Source organism: Puma concolor, chromosome C2 (assembly GCF_028749965.1).
Source record: "Puma concolor isolate L17-30 chromosome C2, mPumCon1.1.hap2, whole genome shotgun sequence".
Taxonomy (NCBI): domain Eukaryota; kingdom Metazoa; phylum Chordata; class Mammalia; order Carnivora; family Felidae; genus Puma; species Puma concolor.
In genome coordinates this window covers 63,903,956-63,928,067 of record NC_141675.1, presented here as the reverse complement: position 1 = coordinate 63,928,067, position 24,112 = coordinate 63,903,956, and the positions used below count along the sequence as shown (strand labels likewise).

Below are 24,112 nucleotides of genomic sequence, written 5' to 3'. Positions count from 1 at the left end.
TGTTCAGTGCCAAGTCCAGCAAAGGTGGAGCTGTTGGCGGATGCCTTCTCAACCCACCGACACCGCAGACATCTGCTTAGTCCTGCTTTCCCAGGGGCAGAGAACTGCGCCCTTATCAGGCCCAGTAAGCCTCGGGACAGCCTGAGATACTGGAAGCAGCACCCGGAGGCTCAGCAAGCCAGAGAGGAGTTGAGAGTGGCATATAGCTGAGTGAGTGTGTGTGTCTGTGTGTGTGTGTGTGTGTGTGTGTGTGTGTGTGTGTGTCTGTGTCTCTGTGTGTGTGTGTGTGTGTGTGTCTGTGTGTGTGTGCTGGGAGGCGGGGGCGTCTGGTGAGAGGCCTCGGCTCAATAATGTAAGGGGTTGGGCCGCCCACGTGACTCCAGAAAGGCGGAGACAGGCGAGCTGGAGGGAGGACTGACAGGCCGCCCGGAGGGAGGTAAGGAGGGGGGCGAACTGAATAATTGAGGAGCTGTTCAGCAGCAGCGGCTGCCTCCTGCCTTCCTTTGCCTCCACCGCTCCGCATCATAGTGGGAGAGACAGAATCTGGCGCTGTAAGTGCAGACGGCTAGCCACCAGTCCCTGCAGCGAGTTCATCTCCTCCAGCTCTCCGGTGAGTGAACGTCCCCCTTCGCCGCAGTCTGTTCCCCTCCGCACCCCCTGCACCCCAACTGGACCCCCGCGAGTAGGATGGTCGCCTCTTGTTGAATGAACCAGGGAGCCGGAGCCACAGGAGGAGGGGAAACGGGAACATGGCGCGGAGGCTGAGGGCGCCCGCCGGGAAGGGGTCCCTTGGAAGAAGGAAGGAGCTGGGTTGGGGTCTTTCCGTATCTGGCCCGGGATGGGGCCTGGACAGGGTCTAGGGTCGGGGGACGCCGGGCTCCGACTCACGGGAGCTGCCAGGCTGGGCTGGGGCAAACGCAGCTCCGGCGCGGCCAGAGTGAGAGGCAGAGGAGGGAGCCGCAAGCAGTGTCCGGGCCGCCTGGGTCTCCACAGATGCCGGGCCTGTCCTTTCCTCCCTGCCTTGTCACACACCCGGCTCCCGCAGCTAGGTTCTCGGCCTCGGACTGAGCTCACGGAAAGGAAGAGAGGCTTTTCCGGCTGTAGCCCGAGGGGAGGGCGGGGACAACGTCTGCCCTTTTACCTGAGAGCAAACTCTTCAAAGGGGCTCCAGCTGAGCCCGATACCCACACAGGGCCGGTGCGCTCCTGTCCCCAGAGAGCAGTGATACGCGACGGGGCAGCGAGAAGGACGTGATGGGAAAAGTGTCCAAGGAAGCTCTCTTGCCAGAGCGCGCAGCCCCGGGGGAGAGGATTCTCGCCCGCACTTATTCACCCCATCGGAGCTTTCTCTCTTCCCTCATCCCAAACATGTCAGTTTCCTACAAATCAAGAGGGCCAGAGTAAGGCAGTTTGGCCTCGCGGGTACAGCCCCAAACCCCCTCCTCCATCCAGAGTCATCCCTCCCCCCCGCCCCCACACACACATACACACACAACGTTTATTTTATATCGTGATCGAAAAGTAAGGTAGAAATCGCCAAGTGACCAGAAGCAAAGGGAAGGCAGGGAAAGATGGAAGGAAAACTAGAACAGCAGTGATCTCCTCTGCTCCTGGTACTCCTCACCCCACTACCTGTGCGAGGCTCCATTCACTGAGTCCTGAACCGAGAGTCTTGAACTGAATTCAAATTCAGAGGAAAAACTTGGGGTGGGGTGGGGTGGGGGGAGCAGGTGGGATTCTCGTCGAAGTGGCGGGGCCAGTCACTGGCCGGAGTTGACAAGCACCACAGAGTGATAACCCGCCTGTCGCCCGGGGTAAGGGGTCCTGAAGAACATCCCAGGCAGGATAGCACCAGGCAGGAGCCTGGGCCGCAGAGCTGACAGCAGGGAAGGGCGCTGTCCGCGGTGCTGAAAGTTCTGCGAGGCCGGGAGCTAAATACCGCGGGCAACTGGCGGCTCACTGCTCGCCGGCGGTTCCCGCAAGCTGAAACTGCGTTAGAGCCACGTAAAGACGGTCAGGTGGAACAAGCGACCTGGAGAAAGGGGTTTAGGAGCTCTGCGTTCCCCGATTCTCTGCCTTCCCCTGGTCTCCTCTTGGAAAGAGGTTTTTCCGACTCCTGGGTAGAGGAGCAAGTAGCGGATGTCACTCCAGGATCCAGTTTTGCTAACTTCAGGTGGAAATAAGTCGTGTGGTTCCCCTTTCTATGTCCTGGGCCTGTGCGGTTAATCTTCCTATTGGTAAAGTGTTGGAAAAGCAGTTAGGGTTGTTATTCTGATAAGCACTTCTGTGGCTTTCAGGAACCAGAGAATTGTGAGGCTTCCAAAAGAAGAGGTTTCATTAACGAAGAGGCTGGGTTTTCTATTCCTGGCTATGGCTTTTACTCTCTTCAGCACCCTTCTCTCCCCACCACAGATTGTTTACATCCTCTAGATATAGACCTCTAAGCAGCCCTACATGATTGTTTCTTCGACTAATCTTTTACATTATGGGTAAAATGGGGAAAGAATTAAGCCAATTTCGGGGGGGGGAGCAATTAAGAAAATATTTACTGAGCACCTGCTATCTACTAGGTAACATTATCTCATTTAAGCTTCACAATAGCTGCTGACTACAAATATCACAAGGATAAGAAAACTGAAGTTAGAATCCAGAGCTTGGATTCAAATTCAGGTCTGCTTAACTCCAAACCCCAAGCTATTTTCATGCCCTCATTTTGGCATTTGGCTTTTGATAACTTTATTGGAGAATGTAGCAAAAGAATGTCAAAAGAGGAAGGTCTACTTTCTTTTGCACACACATAACTCTCTCTCCCAACCCTTTCCTCTTTAATCTGTTCACCCACCCACTGTCACTAACTCCCACCATACCAACTGCTTTTGTGCATGCTGATTGAGATATCACTGTTCACACAAGTTGAGATTCAGAATTACAGAAACAAGTTAGAGGACTAAAACAGCAGGCTCTCCCGAAAGAGCAGTGGGGCTTCACAGGATCTGGAGAACTAGAGCCCACATGTGCTTTCATATTTAGAACTATGCTCTTGAGCTTCAGGGCTGGAATAGGGCTTAAAGATCCTTGAGCACCATTCAGATCATTGTTTTACAAGAAGAATTTGGGGACCAAAAGATGATTATAGGTCTAAGTCACATGATTGAAAAGTTAGGATTGGAACCCAGTTAACTCAGTTCCAGGGTCAGTGGCCTTTCAAGTACCCTCATCGTGCTTCAGATACCCTTCCCTGCTTCCTTCTGTGGTTATCTTTGATAAGAACATCAGCATCAGTAAACTATATGCAATAATATGCCACAAATACCTAAAATCCAAGCGCTCATCTTAAATTTTCTTCCTTTTCTTTTTCACTCTGGTCTCACTAGTCCAGTGTAGTCTGACCCAACATACCTGACCCCCCTTCCTCAACAACAGTTCTCCCTATGGGAGCAACTTGCAAATGGAGATGGGGGCATGGCATTTCTCTACACAAAGGCATTGCCTTTGTGTTGTCTATATTTCCTCTTCTGTGGTCTATTCCCAACAAAATAAGCTTTCCAAAATAAATACCCCTAAGCATCTTTCTATGTTCTCACAGGTACTTGGAATAGGCCTTTAAAAGATCTAGGCAGAAATAAATTATCATTATAAATGCTAATATCAGTCAAACGTGAGGCACTTTCCTAGTTCCTTTTTGTAAATAATTTCATTGTATCTTCACAGTTCTGTCAAGTAGATAATTTCATTAGAGGTGATCCTAGAGTTCTAGGCCACTGTAACTAACATGCAGCAGATCTGATGTTCTTTGTATTTCTTCTTGCTTCTCTTTCAGCCCCTAGTAAAATCCCAACTTTATTGCATTGGCAAGGAGGAGAAAATTTTTATCTTGAATTGAATTGTTCTATCCTCTTCCAGTGTGTAAAGTTTAGAAATTCAAATTCACTTCAAATGGTAATGTTCTGTTCTTTTATCTCAATATTTACCACAACATATTCTTCCTTCATTTGTTATCCTTTACTTAAAGATCCTTATATACCTTCTTAATTCTAATATTAACGTTCTGCTTCAAACCCCATCTAGAATGAATTAAGGCACAACTCATAATTAAATATATAACTTCTATTGTACCCTCACAGGGTGATCCTGCAAGGATGCTGTTCCTGAGGTGCTCTGGGCCCTGTGAACCATAATCTTTAACTGTCTAGAACTGCTCTTCAATATGGTGTCACTGGCCACATATAGCTATTTAAATTTTAATTAATTAACATTAACATTTAATTAACATTAAAATTTTCAATTTTTAATCACACTAGCCATATTTCAAGTGCTCAATAACCATATGTGGCTAATAACTACCTTATTGAACCGTGCAAATATGGCACATTTCCAGCATTGTAGAAAGTCCTATTGCACGATGCTGTTTTGGAAAGTGCTAAAAACATCCTCACAACAACAACTGAGAACTTGGAATTGGGAAGAACTTGGGATTCTGCTTTAAAACTTCTGCCAAGAAAGGAGGAAAAGCCACTTGTGGCCTAGGACACCCCTAGAAGCCCAGATATGCTCAAGATAATAAGGCTAGCAAAGAGAGTACATGTCCCACTGAAGGAGCTGGTGACCTCTGGCATTTGCTTCACATGAATTCTGTTTTACCATGAAGTAAAATATTCCTGAATGGGTCTTGCTGGTTTCCTGGATTCCATCTTAGAAATAACCTGGAAGTTTTTATTCAAAATTCAAGTTTTATACACATATATATCACATATACATGTAACAACCTGTGTGTGTGTGTGTGTGTGTGTGTGTGTGTTTACACGTATATGTATGTATATCTTGTCTTAGTAAGTATAGTATGATAAATATGGAAAGAATATGGGACTTGGAGTTAGTAGTAAATCTGCCACTTACTACTTGGTGACATTTTAAGGCCCTCTAGATTTCCATTACTTCATTTGTAAAATGTTGACAAGAATAGCCTATCTCAACAGGCTATTGTGAGATTCAAAATGTAGATAAATGAAAGTACTTTGCAGGGAGCATGATTGCTATGTAATGGTTGATAATCTCACGTAGATATTATATAGTATATAAACAAATAGGATAGCTTAAACCAACGGCATTTTTGAATGCTTTTAGTCCCATATAAATATATTTTGCTTTTGTTGTCATTTTTCACTCTAAAGGAGAATGCTGAAGAAAAAAATCTTTTTGGTTGTTGAGATTTCTTGTTGGTTAAGTTCTATGAATTGAAATACTGTTTACTGTTTGTGGTTTACTTCCTTTGGCCCTGAACATTTCCTTCAGGATAAAAAAATACCTAGGAAGTCTCATTGGTTCTGAAATAGCTTTTACCTGTTAACTAATAGCTTTAAATCAATTGTCAATAACTATCCTGTCATTACAATAGTGTTTCAGATAACAGAAAAAGTATTATTGATATTCTTGAGCATGGGTGGATAAAAGGGATGATTTAAAATGACTATTTTTACTATTTATTCATTGAAATGAACTACCCATCTCATGAATCAATGAAGACTTCTATTTTATCCATTGATTAAGCCAAAAATAAAAGTAAAGGCTATCAATTTGACTGAATTCTTGAAGTTGCATTAGGGATTCTGACCTTAAATAAAGGGTCTTTATCTATTCTCTAAGGTAAAATTTGTTGGGGTCATAAGTAGAAACTTAACTAGCTAACAGGTGGGACTGGGAGGCCAGAAGTACCAGGGCACTAGGCAGCTATTCTCCACCCCCTCCAAACCTTAATCCATACCTTTTATAGAACAAGGGGCATCGTGGTGAGGTCAAAGGGTAGGCACCTAAAATGGCAACACCTGTACACCACTGGTCTCTACTAGTCATCTAACGTGGAGCCTTCTGTGTGCAACTGTAGGGAAGATCAGAACAAGCCTTCCCACATTCTGGTTAAGGCACACATTAACTTCCAAGGAACCTGGAACACTTAGCCCCAAGTAAGGTCACTTCATGGGCATGAACAAGATGGAGGGTCACACATGGAGTCAGTGTTGTCTGCACTTCTACAACTTAGCTAACATTTACTCCCAAACCTGGCATCTATTGCCTGTGCCTGAACTTTAATCTACAGTGTTTATAACTCAAGTAGGAGTGCTTTTTTTATATATGCCTGACTGGGTCAGAAAATGACACAAATACAGTCATGCCTTCTCTAATAGATCACCATTTTGATACTTAAATATTTTTCTCCTAGAACACAAAAGTTAATACAATGCTCAAGTATTATAGAAAATAAGTCTGCAAAGGAAACTATTCCATCAGACGATTCTTAATTGTATTATGTTTGCTATTAATCCTGAAAACCCAATGAAGTAATATATTTTTTTATTGGGAAGGGGTAGGTAAACCTCCTGAAAAATCAAGCTGAGTGTAGCTAAGGGCTCTAGATTCTATCTCTGGTTCTCTGGCAGGTTATTTCCTTTCTTGGAACCCAAGATTACCTTTGTTCAGACTTTGTTAAGGCACGCATGGTAATTTACAATATGCTCTACCAGAGAAATAGCTGAAACATACTCTCAGCTCCAAATGCTGGTCAAGCATACCATTCTCAGGTCTTTGTTGCATATAAAATTATATTACTAAAGGGAAAATTAGTGAGATTATCAACTCTGGTCTCTGGTAGCTCATGCTAGCTTTAATAACAGATACCCTTGGGGCGCCTGGGTGGCGCAGTGGGTTAAGCGTCCGACTTCAGCCAGGTCACGATCTCGTGGACCATGAGTTCGAGCCCCGCGTCAGGCTCTGGGCTGATGGCTCAGAGCCTGGAGCCTGTTTCTGATTCTGTGTCTCCCTCTCTCTCTGCCCCTCCCCCGTTCATGCTCTGTCTCTCTCTGTCCCAAAATAAATAAACGTTGAAAAAAAAAAATAACAGATACCCTTTGTTAAGAATCATGGTTATTAATTTCACTGGAATTATTTGTCTCTTGGAAGGGCTTGGATTTTGGAAGGGGGAAAATACATTACCTTGGAGCTGAAAAGAGCTTACTTTTCACTGTCTTTAGCTTGAGGGATATCAATAATTTTATATCACAGGAAAGAAAATTAACAATGTAGCTTTGAAACTCATGCTGGTAGCATACAATCATTCATTTGAAGTAACTGAGGTAGGGGAACCTCAGTGGCTCAGTCGGTTAAGCGTCGACTTTGGCTCAGGTCATGATCTCGTGGCTCATGAGTTTGAGCCCTGCAGAGCCTTCTGGGATTCTCTCACTCACCCTGTCTCTCTGCTCTGCTCTCTCTCTCTCTCTCTCTCAAAATAAATAAAATTAAAAAAATAAGGTAACTGAGGTAGCCTTATATTGGTAGCCATGGGTGTTTGGAACCCCTATAGCCTGGCATATGAGTGCTGAATACATATTTGTTGAATTCAGGCCATTGTTCCAGGTCGGTTCATGCCATGCACTCATCTAGCCAAGAAATAAGTATACCCTGTGGCATTTTCCTTTAGCAAATGAAATAGGAGGCAAGCACCGAACATCAAATCTTACTCTGACAACCACACCTGTAACCATAAGTAGAAGTGGCCTGGACAGACTGCTCCTGAGAATTGGGTCTTGCCGCCTTCCTCCAGGAAATAAGGGATACATTAGCTCGAGGGTCTTGAATCTCACTGTGATGAGGCAACTCCATGAAGCCAAAGCTTAAAATAGAGTTGTATGTTATTTTTGACTTTAGAGATATTTCTTTATTTCCTTGAGAAAATATTTGACTGGCAAGATTGTTACAGGCAATTACTATTGTTCCTAAATTCAGAAGGAATTAGAACGAAAGCTTAGAATGAAAGCACATACATTAATTAGAGAGCTGATGACATCACAGTCTGGAAGGTCACAGAATATTTTCCTTTTCCAGGAATAATTGGGCCTTCTTTCAAGAGTTTTGACTGGTCATTACTGACAAAAAATGGAAGAAAAATATATCATTCTATTCTAGCAAGTCAATAAGCAAATACCTAGAATTAACTGATTCTCATTTGCCAAAGGCAAAATATTCCAACCCAATAAACTGTCCTACAAATGAGCAAGCTGATTTCCATGGCTTGTTCATTTATTAGGTTGTTTTTTTTCTCTGTTTGTTTTTTAAATAATTAGCAAATTTTAAAAATTACATCCAGGTGTTTGAACATTCTGATGACAAATTGTCTTCATAATTATAAATACTTTGTTGTTCATTAGAGATTATATTTATACAATATATTATTGTGCCAATGTTTTGGAATGATCACATAACCCAACTCTCTCATTTGACAGAGAAATTGAGGCTGAGAACACTCACCCAAGTCAATAGCAAAGGCAGAAATGGGATTTGAGCCTCCTCTCTCTCAATCCACTGCTCTTTGTATATTTCAACCTCAGACATCTTTTCATTAGTCATGAAAACCTATTTAGTCAATGATTTTAGCCACCAAACTTTTGCCAGGGCTACTAGGAGTAGGAAAGTATATGTATTTGGATTTCATATTATTTCCATTTGCACCTCCAAATGAAAGAACTGCAAAATCAAGGATAGTCAACAAGTAGAAATTTCATGGGTGGAACTATGAGCCAGAAGAAAAGCATCAAAACCCCAGAATCCTTGTGAGAACCTGGGCAAGGGTTTAACTCCTCTTACCTTCATCATCTTCATCTCTAAAAACAAGAAATTTGAATTAAATAGTTTCAGATCCTAAACGCTCTAACATTCTATAGTTTTATGAAATGAGGCCAAGGATTTAAATTATCCATGTTCTGCCTCACTCAGACCACATAATAAAAAACAAATCCGGATTCTTATTTTTACATCACTACTTATTGGAGGCTCCGTTTCATGCTAGTACTTCATTCAGTAACAATATTCATAATAACAGCACTTATGACGATAGCTAATAATTATTGACTTATTTACATTTACTGTGACCCTATCATGTTGGTAATGCTAGTATCCCCATTTTGCAGGTGAGAAACCTGGGTCCCAAAGTAATTAAATAACCTGCCGAAATTGATATAGCTTTATGCTCTTAACCACCATGCACACTGCCTCCTTTGAAAAGCACTGGTCTCTCAGATAACTGATGTGCGTCACTTACAGGCCACTTAACACACGAGCCCCTTTTCTGGGGGATTTTCCATCTTACCTACATTTTCTGACTAGAAGAGCAATCAAGAGAGTAAATAGAACTTCAGGTCTCTGGGTCTGATGAGGCTTGTAGACTGATCTTCATTGTCTTTCTGCAAGATGGCTCTTGTCCTTTTGCATTTGATACCATTGATCAATTATTTCAATGGTTTAGTACTGAAAGTTGGTGCTTTGCAAGCTGCTGCATGCAATGAGAACCATTCTGCTGTGTTTTCCCCAGCATGTGTGGACAGCCTGCATTGCCAGAAATGGATGGATGCTGGTATAGGATTCAGCACCTTCTGAAACTACAGAAGTCACCCTCCCACATCTTCATTGTTCAGTGGCATCTTCTGGCTTCTGTCTCCAAGTTTTTGACTCAGAGTAACGATCTAGACAGCTTTTAAGGCAGAGAGAGATAGAGAGAGAGAGTTTCAAAGCGTCATTTTCTGGTGGTGGGATTCAGTTATTAATCGTTAAATACATATACCACAGTACCCATCTATTCTACTGCGGATTTCAACATGTGCTTAATCTGTTCACGGACATCCTGTACTTAATATGTCATGTCTAATAAATAGAATGCTCTGACAAAGCCTAGCATGTACATACATTTTTGTTGTGTAAATATATGATTATGTAAAAACTTATATAATGTAATAAATAAATATTATTTGTATACATTCTTTTATTTTTTTAATTTTAAAAGGTTTTACTTAAATTCCAATTGGTTTGCATACAAAGCAATAGTAGTTTCAGGTGTACAATATAGTGACCCAACACTATACAACACCTGTTCCATATAACACCTGGTGCTCATCACAACATGTACACTCCTTAATCCCCACCACCTGTTTAACCCATTACCCCACTGACCTCCCCTCCAGTAACCATCAGGTTTTTCTCTATAGGTAAGAGTCCGTTTCTTGGTTTACCTCTCTCTCCTTTTTTCCCCTTTGCTCATTTGTTTTGTTTCTTAAACTCTACCTATAAGTAAATCCTTTGTCTTTCTCTGACTTATTTCACTTAGCATAATACTCTCTAGCTCCACCTGTGTCATTGCAAATGGCAAGGTTTCATTCTTTTTCACGGCTGAGTAATATTCTTCTTTACCCATTCGTTGGTTGATGGACACTTGGGCTGTTTCCATAATTTGGCTATTGTAGATAATGCTGCTATGAACATCCCGGTGCACGTATCCCTTTGAATTATTATTTTTGTATTCTTTGAGCAAATACCTAGCAGTGCAATTGCTGGATTGTAGGAGAGTTCTCTTTTTAACTTTTTGTATAAACTCCATACTGTTTTCCGGAGTGGCTGCACCCGTTTGCATTCCCACCAACAGTGCAAGAAGGTTCCCCTTCTTCTGCATCCTCACCGGCATCAGTTGTGCTCCTGTGTTGCTGAGTTTAGCCATTCCAACAGCTGTGTGATTATATAATAATAACTTATATAAGATAATAAATATATGTGATATATTTAATATATTATTTTGCACATTTCATACACATCCTTTTATTCTTAGCTCTAGTGTCTGGCTTGCTAAACTAGTCACCCACCAATACCAAAGTCAATTATAGGATGCGTGAGTCTACTTCTGCCTCTGCGGCAGTCAGATGGATGTAAACTCCACTAATCGTGTATGCAACATATCAATATATGCTGTAACATGTTACGGGGGAGCCTCAAGGAGAGACCAGGGAATGATTTACGTCCATATAGAAAGTACAATGAAATTATACTTTGAATGATATGCGATATTTTCTCATGTGGATAAATAAGAGGGAAGGCTCTTGTAGAAATGGGAACAGCATAAACAGTGGGAATGTAAATGGCGTAGGCTGATGTGGTTAGTTAGAGACCTGGCTGGAAAGGTGGAAGGTCGTATTGAAAAAGACTCTGAAGAAACTTGAATACAGCTGGGTGGATGTATTTATTCAGCCTGAAGTTTATCTTTGAAGACAGTTTTTATGAATATTTTAGAAATGCCACTGATTTCAGTGTTGGTTCATGGCCAGAATCATGAAGTCTAATTTCCTGGCTAGAAGGAACCTCAGAAATCATATCGGCCTTCCCCTTTGCCTGTATTTTACAGTTGAAGTAATTAAAACCCAGAGACATTAAGTGACTTGCCCAAGGTCAGCAGCAAATTAGTGACAGGACAAAGACTAGAGCCTGGTCCATCCTCTTAGTTCATAGCATTTTGTCCTGCTCTGTGCTGCCTTCGGGGATTTTATTCATCATCTGAGCATAACCCAATGTAACACAAATGGTGATTATTAAGTATTTATGAAGCTGCGAGTTTTCCATTGCTCACTATGAAGGTATAGTTTCTTCATTACAGCCAGATGATAGATCAGATCCTGGGCTGCTTCTATCTACATGAGAGAGCATTCTCTTCAGAAACACAAACACAAACAGCATTCCGAACACATGGGCATGACATTCTTCCCCTGCCTCATTTCAAACCGCCAGAGATTATCGAGGCACAGCCTGAACAGAAGGTATCTTAATCTCTGGTGGTTCTGTAAATAATATGCTGTTCATGCCTGCATAGAAATGATCACAGCCTCTCTATTTTCTAGATGAGGGATCCTTCAGGAAAATGAAGCTGCTAGCACACACAGCACATCAGATAGGATTTCAGACCCCAGAGCACCAGACCTCTTTGTAACAAGTTTGAATATTTCACCCATTTGCACACTCTTAATTTATCCAGACTTGCGGTCTTAAATTTTATGTCACAGTCTAGTTAGTCTGTGCATATTTAGGTTCGATTGGTTATCCCCCACTCTTTTCCTCTGGCCACTTTTCCTTCATCTCAGCCAAAAGCAGCACTGTAACTAGATTCTCTGACTCCCAGTCTCATGCTTGTCCCTCCAAACTGCTTTCCAAGGGTAGAGAATACAGCGTTTCCGCACTCTTCACCACCCCTGCCCGCCATTCACATCATAACCTTGTAAGAATGGATGGAAATGACTACTTGCACTGCTTGGAAGTTCATTCCAAGCCTTTGTTTAGAATACCCACCATGCTATACTGTCCACCTATCATTTTAAGAAGCCGATTATGGAGAAGTTTAACACACTTTCTACTCTGGAGGTTATATACAATCATTGCCATTGCTCAAGGAGGTATCACCACAGAGAACAGTGTGTTCAAGAAGAAAGAGGACAGGGTCTGCTGCTCCCATCACTTGACAATGGAGCAAAGTTCATCCAAAATTCACTATAAGTTATAGGTCATTAGATTCATAATCCCAGAGACCAGACAATTGGGTAATTAGATGGAGTTAAGCAATATTGGTAGCAGCCAAGGAAGTGAAAAAAGACAACTCCCACACCATTCCTTCTTTAGGGGTGAGGTGTTTTGCCTGAATTGATCAGCATGGTACACTTAATTTAGTGTACATAAAGTTTACGATGATAGGGTTTTTGTTTTTAGAAAATCAATGGAATTCACACTTTCTGTTTAAACTCCTTCTGATGAATCATTTTAAGACAAAAAAACAGGTGGTGTTTGAGTAAAGAGTATGTGGAAAATAGAAGCAGGGAAGAGGGCAGAGAAATTCAAGAACTGGCTTCCCACCCAAGTCTACATAGGCTCATGATTATCTCATAGTCTGACCAGGCTTATTTATTAGGTATAGAAACTCAATTTTATCAGTCTATCAAAAGTCATCTAGCTCTGAAGAATCAAGCCATGCCCCCCAAATCCCAAGAGGCTGATTTGTAAACTAGATGCAGTATAGTCACATGCAATGGGGAGATACTGTAGACTATTGCCCAGGTCATTCCCTTCCTGGTATTAGGTTAACAAGAAAACCAAAGGAATGATCAAAGATAAGCTGTAAGCACAAGATAAGGATCAAAGGCATTAGACAGAGATTCTCATAGAACGTGCTATGAAGGCTGCAAGAGAGACAGAGAATTCTTTCAGATTCTACCCAAGAGCACCTTTTAGATTTCTGAAACAGTCGTGCCCTTCAATTTGACGCTCACAAGAGGGTCTTGTTTCCACTTTCTCTAATGTTGTAGAAACTTTGGCAAACACTTCCAGTAGAAGATAGAGATATTATCTAGTCTCTATGGAGTCCTCATCTTCCGTTCGGATATTACTTCGGACATGTTATAACTTCTTAATTCATAGCCTATCTCATATTAGTTCCATGCTAGTCTCCTTCAAGGAGTTCTGGTAGATGCCCCAGTTTAAGCACCAATCATGAATAAATTGCCTTAAGTTTTCTCTGGAAGGTTAGGTTAGGTTATTTCTGTAAGGGGCAAATCTCTTGTACTTTGTGTTAGTTCTGTTTATTCTGCTTCAGAGGGTACCATGATCTGACATTGCTCTGAGAGCTCTGGGGTCTGGTTTATCCTTGTCAGTAATCTACGTGTATGGACCCTGACATTTGAAACTGTATCCATTCATCACTCTCAATACAGAAAACATTCATGGGGTGACTATGACTCATCCACAAAATGCTGAAGGCATCAACTCTCAAAAGGTTTTTTAAAAATCAGACAATTACCTCTGAAAGAGGCCAAACAACCATTTTAACTATTTTTATTCTCCCCTTGACCTGACTGGTTACCCTGGTTCCAAGCAGGCACAAACTACACAGACAGTTTGGGATTCATTTTAAATTCTTTCCTAATCACATAGACTTTTGACACACTTTCGATTCCAGCATCAGAATACAGAGGAAAAAAATCTGAATGAGTATAGACTGTTGTGCCAGAAATAAATCCCTAATATAGACAACTAGAATATGCCTCTATAGAACTTAGCTGTCAAAATAGAAACAAAACTACTGTTTCAATACTATCTTAGTATCTTGTCTGTGTTCTTCCTTTCTGCCCCCAAGTTATAGTTGTAAATAAATACTATGGTGCCATCACAGTGCATTAAGAGATTGAGGAGAACTTGTCCATCGAGCATTGTGATGTTATCTCTTTACGTACGTAATTCCAGTATGGCAAATTATAAAATGTTCTTCTTAAAGTCAAGGATAACTAAACAGCTACATCATAATACTTGTGATCAGAATAGCTCACATTTACTCATGAAGCCTTATGAAGGAGATATGATTATCCCAATTCTACATATAATGATTGGCAAATTTAAATGACTTGTCCAAGGTTTTCTAGACAAAGGTTTTACAGGGTTGAGATTCAAATGCTGTGTCACCTGACATCAAAATCTTCCCCACTCATACTACCCGCCCACAATTTAAAAATTCTCTCTGAAAGAGGCCAGTCTTTTTTTTTTTTTTTTTTAATTTTTTTCAACGTTTATTTATTTGTGGGACAGAGAGAGACAGAGCATGAACGGGGGAGGGGCAGAGAGAGAGGGAGACACAGAATCGGAAACAGGCTCCAGGCTCTGAGCCATCAGCCCAGAGCCCGATGCGGGGCTCGAACTCACGGACCGCAAGATCGTGACCTGGCTGAAGTCGGACGCTTAACCGACTGCGCCACCCAGGCGCCCCTGAAAGAGGCCAGTCTTAATGTATCTCATATGAGTGCATGGATAATAAGAATGATTTTTCAGGTTTACCTTCATGGTCTTTCAGAGGATTAGACTCAGGACTCCAAAGACTTGGCGTAGGACTTAGGGCAACACATCTCTTTCCTAGGCCTCAGTCATTCCATCTAGGAAAGAGAAAACTAGTTGCTCTTCATTTGGTTAGTTATTCACTCATTCCACAAATATGCTAAACACTGAAACGACAATGGGAAAAAACACAGACCGGAAGCTGTTAGTAAAAATAGGAACCACTATTCAGAATATTGTTACTAAAATAAAAACAATATCAAGTCCCTATTGTTCATGATATGTACAGGATTGAATCCAAGATTTGCTGTTTTGGAAAAAAAAAAAAAGATTGATTGTTTTGCTTAAGTTTTCGTAATCAGTGAAATAATTTTAATTCTTCTCATATAATTGTCAAATAAACAAAATTACAGGCCCAACTAACCAATGTAATGCAAGTTATTACTTAAAAGAGCAGAAGTCTAGATCCTCAAGGTTCCTGTGGTTGGTTTCTGGAAGACAGATTTGCTCCAAACTATCAGTGATATACATTGCAACTCTAGACTTAATAAATTCATATTCTAAAAATTCAAAGTACATTTTCATTCCCTACAGGAACTCATTTCTTTCAGCGAAGGCTGAGATTGTTTGAATACCCCAAAGCAAGAACATAGTACAGGAAGACTAATAAGCTATAATGGGAGACTGATAGCAGAAGGGATATTTATTAAGCAAAACAGAACAGGAGACTTGAAAGGAAGAAAAGTAATTTGAAAGGCAATTTTCAGTTTAAGACAGTTCTAAAGTTTAATATTGTTGATGGGCTAGAGCATATTTAAAAAAACGTTTAATGTGGGGTGCCTGGGTGGCGCAGTCGGTTAAGCGTCCGACTTCAGCCAGGTCACGATCTCGCGGTCCGTGAGTTCGAGTCCCGCGTCAGGCTCTGGGCTGATGGCTCAGAGCCTGGAGCCTGTTTCCGATTCTGTGTCTCCCTCTCTCTCTGCCCCTTCCCCGTTCATGCTCTGTCTCTCTCTGTCCCAAAAATAAATAAAAACGTTGAAAAAAAAATTAAAAAAAAAAAAAACGTTTAATGAGAGAGTAAAAAAGAAAATTAAAGCAACAAAAAAAAAGAGGGAAATAAATTACATTTATTCTAAGACACTATTCTTTAAAATTGTATTCTTCCGGGGCGCCTGGGTGGCGCAGTCGGTTAAGCGTCCGACTTCAGCCAGGTCACGATCTCGCGGTCCGTGAGTTCGAGCCCCGCGTCGGGCTCTGGGCTGATGGCTCAGAGCCTGGAGCCTGTTTCCGATTCTGGGTCTCCCTCTCTCTCTGCCCCTCCCCCGTTCATGCTCTGTCTCTCTCTGTCCCAAAAATAAAAAAAAAAAAAAAAAAAAAACGTTGAAAAAAATATATAAAAAAAAAAATAAAAAATAAAATAAAATAAAATTGTATTCTTCCTAAGTACTTTTCCTTTAAAGGTCAGGGGCAGGAGGCATTTGCTGGGCAGTGAGAAGGGAAGATACAATTCATTCCCCTGAGTCAAAACCTTTGCCAGTATCCCAGGCTTGAAAGTAAAAGGTACCTCTCACACATAAACACACAGTTGTCTTTTTCTCAGTTGTCTCTTTCTGCGTTCTTCAATTTGTCACCAATTTTCAGAAGCCACTTGCAAGAGGCATCATCACAAAACCATTATCTAATGACCCCCAACTGTGCCCAGCTGAGAGACCCAATTTATATATAGGAAACTATTTGGACTTTCAAGGTGATTTTCTTCTCTTAAAACATGGGACATCAAGTCTTTCCTAGCATGAGACCAAAACAAAGAAATAAATAAATAAAATAGAGCCCCCCCACCCAAAAAAAAAAAATCAAGGGGAAACCACTGTCGTTAGGAAATGAAGTAAATTTGCCTGCCAGCCTAATCTCATAGCTCAGCTTGTATGCAGGGCCAATTTCTAATCAAAAGGATTACACCAGTTGTAGGATAATATCAGTTGTAAATGGAATATTTATGACCGCATGACATCACTCAGGGTGATCCATTTTAACTTTGCTTTTAATATTAAAGCAAAGGTTTCAGGGTTAGCTTTTTCAGATTTTTTAAAATAAACTATAAGGTGATCCTCACCAAAATTTGTTTATCATTCAGCTTCTTGGGGTTTTTAGAGAAGCATTACAAATTCTGTGGCTACAAGGTGAGTAAAACTCATCTGTCCTGGATCTTGAATGTTGAGCTCGAGAAATTGGGCTTCAAGCCACGATCAGTGGAAGCCCCAAAGGTTTTGGTGCAGAGTTGTGACCCGAACAGTCATGGAAGTGTCCGACAACAGTGAGTGGGATATATCAGGGAAACACAGAGAAAAGGAGGAAGTAGAAAAGTAAGTCAGGAGAGTAAACTGTGGGAAAAGGTGCAAGAAAAAAAAAAAACATTTCATAGCTACAGAATCAGGGTCCATTGTTGCTATTTCTTGGCTGGTGCTGAAGCCTGGAACGCAAATCTTGTTTGAGGTGAGCACAGCTCTGAGCACTGGGGAGATGGCGCCCCTCTCTCCTTGGCTTCACACCTAACATCGGTGGGATGTTTCTCTCAGCTGACAGGAGCCCTTCTCTGCTGATGGTGAAAGAGTTGGTAGGGATGGGCAGAGTTGCAGAGAAGAGGGAAAACAGATGAGCTTTGCACACTTGGAACCAAAACAAAGCCAAGGAAGCACCATGGAGAAGTGGAGCTGAGTGGGTAGTGGTTTCATACCCTCTCCAGTTGTGTGCACCTCAGTTCACACAGGTCCTTTTGCTTCGTGTGGCCTGAGACACCTCATCTACAAGACAGAAAGGCTGCCACGGATGATTGCCATGGTTCTTACCAGCTGGACAATTTATAACATCAGCAGCCTATTATTAATTTAAAGATGCATTTCATGGATCATACTCAATTCACTTCAATTCCAGGGTGGATCATTGCACAAAATGCCAAAGCTCCTAAGGGCTCGATTTCCTCGCTTTATTTTTCTGCCCTCCATTTCTTGTTTTTTTCCATTACTTTTCTGAAGCAGTATTTTTCCCCTCTTCCACTTTTTTCTTCATTTTCTAGTGACAGCAGGGAAGGGACTGTTTCAGTAAGACAGGAAGCTGAGGTCATCTGCTTATCCACAGGACAAGGAGAACCCAGGGCCTAGGCAGCCAGCTCTTTTCCACACCATTCTGCTGCTAGACCTCAGTCCTTACCAGCAAGCAGAAAAAATCTTACTCAGCCTGTCTTCTGACTTATTTTTTTTTTATCACTGCTTTCTCTGCCAGACTGCAGGCTCCCAGATGTTCTAGGCAACTCTATCTGTCTCATTGCCTGCAGGCCAAGCTAGGTGATTGTTGTCACCCCCTTCTTCTGGGAAAAGTACTACAGAGGGAGGTGATTTGCACAAGTCTTAGCATAGTTGAACTTGATGATAACCATGTGAGGTGCCATGCACATATACATACCCAGTGCCAGTCTTCTATCCACAACGGCCTCTATTTAAACTTGTCTCCTCAAATCTAGCAGGTCAGCAGAGCCATGGAGATCACACTTCCCAAGGAAAAGCTGGACCTTGAATTAGTCAGTCTTCTTCTAGTCCCCGGAATTACAGTCGCATTTGAGAACCAGCACTTCCTTGCCTTGCTCATCTCAGTGGAGGCTGAGCTGAGGTAGGATCTCTACCTTGTTATCTTGCCTCACCCCCACCACCAGCCCAGAACTTCTGACCCACTGCTTGGGTGACTCACTTCCTGTAATAGCCCGGTTCTCTCCCTTTGGAGACAACTGATGTTGCCCTTGAAATAAAGCAAAGAACACAGAATCTCTTTCTGCTGGTCCTCAGAGCTGAAGGAGGCTTGAGATTTCCTCGTAACAACACATGAATCAGATCGTTGGGCTGCTTGAATCCTTTAAAAAAATGAAACATTTCATTCCCAACAGAGTCAATACTCCTACAAGGTGGGCATTATCAGCCCCATTTTTTATTTTTTTTTTTATATATATTTTTTTCAACATTTACTTATTTTTGGGACAGAGAGAGACAGAGCATGAACGGGGGAGGGGCAGAGAGAGAGGGAGACACAGAATCGGAAACAGGCTCCAGGCTCTGAGCCATCAGCCCAGAGCCTGACACGGGGCTCGAACTCACGGACCGCGAGATCGTGACCTGGCTGAAGTCGGACGCTTAACCGACTGCGCCACCCAGGCGCCCCAGCCCCATTTTTTAGATGAAGAGACCAAGGCTCACAAAGACTTGTAATAGGCAGGGTGAGGACTCTTAACACAGATCCATCTGACTTCAGAGGCTATAGCCTATTACTTCTGTGAAACAGGAAACTACTAAGACTTACGAAAATAAAGCCAAACCCAGAGAAATAAAGACAAGTGGAACTTAGGTAGTGAAACTACTACCTCTAACTAGCAGCTTGACCCTGGGCACATCTTTCGGGTTTCACTCTCTTTGTCCATGAAATGAGAGTGCTGGATCCAATGATTTCTTCCAGCTCCTGCACCCGGAAGTGTGCTTTCTAGTTAGTCCCTGTGTCTCTTCCACAGGAGCCAGCAGCTAAAATCTTACCTCAGCACAATAGACTTCTAACAACAGGAAGTGCCACTTCTCTAGAGGCTCTGGAAATGACTCAGGAAATATCTGTTCTCCAGGGAGGACCTATAATTTCTATGACTTCGATTGCCCAGTGGTCAGGGCTGGCTTAGGTAACATTCACAGCTGTTTATTCTGCCAGCGGGAGGTCTCCATGGCGTTCTCTGCCGACATTGGAGGGAGAATCTGGGCTCAATACTTGTTATCCCTGGATTTAAAGAGGTAGTGATTCAAAAGTGCAACAGAGAGAAAAGATAAATATTACACACCCACTCATACTTCTTAAGTGAAAACCCATTACAAGAACGTGTTAAAGGTAGATAGAATTATTTACCAGCAAGGATTTTTCATTTAATAAAAGGAACCATCAGGATTCCTAAATGGTGTATATTTAGTCTTCTAGAGACTGAATTTGGTGGAGAAATAGATATTAAATCCAATGCTGACTGAATGCAGATCATAATCAAAGGGGGGACATGTTGTTTAATGGGAGAATATGATATGCTGTTTGCAAAAGTTTGCTTTACACACAACCCTTAGGAACCGATGTTTGTTGAACTGATATGAATGTATCTTTTGTGTGGCAGGATGCCCACTGGTATAAATCGACACAGGGGAGCTGGGTGTACATTGGTAAGGGAGGGGAAAGGGAAGTGGAGACCAGGGGTGAGTGAACACCATTTTTGCTTAGAAAAGCATCATGGTGGCAAATATTGTATTGACTTAAAAAAAAAAAACTGGAATGATGTTGTTAAAAGGGGTGATGACATTTGATGCAATTATTTGCATTAAACAGCCAAAAAAGAAGCTTTGTCTAAGCCATCCAGAATAACAATAAGACTCCTTTGGTCAGCGTATTAACCATTAAAGAGAGTTTGACAAGTGAAAATAATATTTCTGTAGCACGGCCAGAAACAAGATAATGCCAGAATAAGCAATATTTCCCAGGAGGAATCAGGAAATCTTATTACTGCCTCTGTGGTTTACCATGTCCTGACCCACAAACAACAACACAATATCCACAACACACAATGGATAGACTTTAAAAGTTTAAACCAGTTTTGTACATGGCATTTCACATTTAATCCTCATCTCAACCCTGTGGGATAAGCAAAGCAGATATACTGTCTTCATTTCATAGACATAAAAACAAAACAAAACAAAATAAAACTGGTCCAGAAAGGTAGAATTATTTGTCTGAAGACACACAATTTTTCTAGAATAGATTCATTAAAACCCTGGACTTCTGACTCCTTGTCCAGTGATCCCTCCACAACACCCAATAAGATCTGAGGCTTAGGACACCCCCAACTCTATCAGTTTAATTGGAAAACAGCTTTTATATTTTATATGAAGATACACACACGGTAATTGCCCAGATTGGTGAGTTTGTGGATCAGCGAACAAATATTTGTTACAAGAAGCTTGCAAGCTGACATCTGCAAGGTCTAGACTGTGAAGGGACTGAAGACCAGAAGATGTATTATCGGAAATAGTATTAGCACAAATTAAGGCTCAGAGAATAAAGAGGAGAGTCAGAAGAAAGAAATGAGATCATGTTCTTGCAGGTAAGGATGAGAGGAGGAAGAGTTATAATACCCAGGAAAGGGTACTAATGCTTCAGGGCTTGGATTTGAAGGCCCATGCAGGAAAGACAACAGATATAGGCCCACTAGAGGAGGAGAGTTGAAACTGAGACCCCCTACCTGGAGCTAGGACCCTCAAAGGACCTCATTGTCAGTGAAAGAGGGACTAGAAAAATACCCACTGCATCGGTGATCATCAAGGAAGTGTGTCCCTGCCCAATATTTGGAGTAGAGGATAAATGTCTTGCATGAGAAATCAAAACCTTAAGCCTTTCCATGTAAGGGCTTGGGATCCAGGTTCACACTACTCACATGATATAAGAGCCCCAAGCCTGAGAATTTAACAAAAAAATCAGGCCTGGATACCCATGCTCAACTATGCTCAGGATTTCCTCTCATCCATGAAGCACCTGGCAGAAGAAAAACAAAAAAACAACTCTGGGAGGATACCTCCACAACGCAGGCTAGATGAGATACCCGAGAGAAAACAAATCCCATTAAGTTAGTTCATAACAAAAATAAATAAAAAAACAGATAAAGAAATACTCTCCCGTGAATCAGAATGAGTAAAAACAAAAAACTAGAGGTTAGCATTCCAAGAACCTGATGTAACAGAAAATCTGAAGGAAACTACAAAATAAATGAGTTTGAAATCATTAAAGAGATGAAAGAAAGCAGGGAGGGAGCCACGAAGAAAAAACAAGATGTCATGAGAAAAAGAAATAAACTGATTTGAAAAAGAACCAATTGAATAATTAGAAATAAAAAGTATGGTATTGAAATGTAAAGCGTAAGCAGATTACACATAATTAGAAAGAGACTTGGTGAACTGATAAATTTAAGGCAACTGTACAGGATGCATCAGGGAAAGATTAAAAAGCTAAATATATAAAAATACCATTAAGAGACAAGAAGAATGAAATGAGAAGGCCAAGCATTTATCAAATAGGCATTTCAGAAAAATAGATCATAGAAAATATAAAGGCAGCAGTGTTTGAAAACAGTGTTTGAGAATTTTCCAGAATTTCATAAAACTATGAACTTTCAGGTGTAAAGATCACCACTAGTTCTTAGCAGAATAAATAAAAATAAATCTGTACCTAGATACATGTAACAAACTTCAAAATCCCAAAGACAAGAGGGGAAAAAACTCTAAATATTCACAGCAAATATAAAAAGACTGCCTAGGAAGGAACAACAGCAGAATCTCAGCACATTTTCCAAAAGCAACAATAGAGGTCAAAAGACAATAGAATAGTATGTTCAAAGTGCTCGGGGAAAATAACTGTCAATTAGTATTCCACACACACTAAGAGAACGGATGAAATAAAGACATTTTCCAACGAATGCTAGGATAATCACTCAAAGACCCTAATGAAAGTACATTTAAAGAATATTCTTGTGGAAGAAGGAGACTGAACCCAAAGGAATAACGGGCAAAGAAAGAAATTAGGAAACTTGTGCATAAACCTGAAGAAGCATCTACCTGTTGCAAATAAATAAATGAATGAGTGAATAATTAAGGATGATTACCAAGGCAGTGAAGACTTAAAAACAAGGTGGGAATAAAATTGTAGGCAACAATAACATTGAAGTAGAGGGGAAATCAATAAGAGTGAAAAGAGTTAAAGCACTTGTTTTATGCAGAAGGTCGACAAAGATATTGACCGGATTCAGATTTTTTTGTCAATATTTAAGGGTAACTTAGAAAAATAATATGTTCTATAACAATAAAATGAGCAGAGGGGAAAACTTATTCAGTCCTATAGAAAAATAAAGGGAAAGAGGTGAAGGATGAGGAAAAGAAGAGGCACAGTAAATACACAATACAATATAATGGATATAAATCTAAATATTCCAGCAATCCAATAAATACAAACAGATTAAATTGGTAACTTCAAGATTCTAAGAGTAGGTTTAAGGTTTAAGGTTCTAAGAGTAGATTTTTAATATTTTATTTATGGGATATACTTGGAAAACATAAAGACACAGAAAGTTTTAATATAAAGGGATAGAAAAATATAATCAATATTTTTCAAATACTGATTAAAAGAGGCTATCATAGGGCTCCTGGGTGGCTCAGTCGGTTAAGCATCTGACTTTGGCTCAGGTCATGATCTCATGATTTGTGAGCATGAGCCCCACTTAAGGTAAACACGAGCCCCGCTTCGGGTGAGCCCCACTTCTCTTTCTCTCTCTCTCTCCCTGCTTCTCATGAGATTCTCTCTCTCTCCCTCTCTCTCTCTCTCTGCCCCCACTCACTTGTGCCCTCTCTCTAAAAAAAACAAAGGTCTATTATAAATAATTACACACAATAATTACACAATAATTACAGGATAAATTACAGACACAATAATTACAGGATAAAAATATGATTATTATAAATATAAATGGTAATAGCATAATAATAAAAAGAAAAACTTGCCAGGAACATATCATAATTCTGAACCTCTATAGCCATAACAACATAGCCTCAGAATAGGAAGTAAAAATTGCCAAATGGATAAAATTCCCAAATGTGAAAACTAAATTTTAAAACTTTTAGGTCAATATATAAGATAAAATCTTTATGACATCAGAATAAAAAGGCTTTTTTAAATCACAGACACACACATACAAAGAAAACAGTAAGTCATAATTTAAAATATTTAATGACTACATTAAGGCGTCTACGTGGCTCAGTCAGTTAAGCTTCCAACTTCCACTCAACTCATGATCTCATGGTTTGTGGGTTCGAGCCCCACATCAATCAGTGCAGAGCCTTCTTAGGATTCTCTCTCTCTGCTCCTCCCCTACTTGTCCATGCTCTCTCTATCTCAAAATAAATAAAACCTTTAAAAAACAAAAAATATTTAATGACTACAGTAAAATCAAAGAGTTCTGTATAAGACTATTTTTTTTATTTTTTTTTCTACGTTTTTATTTATTTTTGGGACAGAGAGAGACAGAGCATGAACGGGGGAGGGGCAGAGAGAGAGGGAGACACAGAATCGGAAACAGGCTCCAGGCTCCGAGCCGTCAGCCCAGAGCCCGACGCGGGGCTCGAACTCACGGACCACGAGATCGTGACCTGGCTGAAGTCGGACGCTTAACCGACTGCGCCACCCAGGCGCCCCAAGACTATTTTTTTTTTTTTTTTTTTAAATTTTTTTTTTTTCAACGTTTATTTATTTTTGGGACAGAGAGAGACAGAGCATGAATGGGGGAGGGGCAGAGAGAGAGGGAGACACAGAATGTGAAACAGGCTCCAGGCTCTGAGCCA

At 41.1% G+C, this 24,112-nt stretch overlaps 1 protein-coding gene across 2 annotated transcripts in view; it reads left to right on the top strand.

The window, feature by feature from the left end:
• The first annotated feature begins 388 nt into the window (after nucleotides 1-388).
• Nucleotides 389-24,112, top strand: part of SLC7A14 (solute carrier family 7 member 14) — a 110,886-nt gene continuing 87,162 nt past the window's right edge. Inside the window, exons 1-2 of one of the 2 annotated variants that reach the window (XM_086674704.1) lie at nucleotides 389-610; nucleotides 18,187-18,332. The gene's annotated coding sequence lies outside the window, so the exon portion shown is untranslated. The remainder of the gene's footprint in view (nucleotides 611-18,186; nucleotides 18,333-24,112) is intronic. The other variant, XM_086674703.1, reaches the window with a different exon arrangement.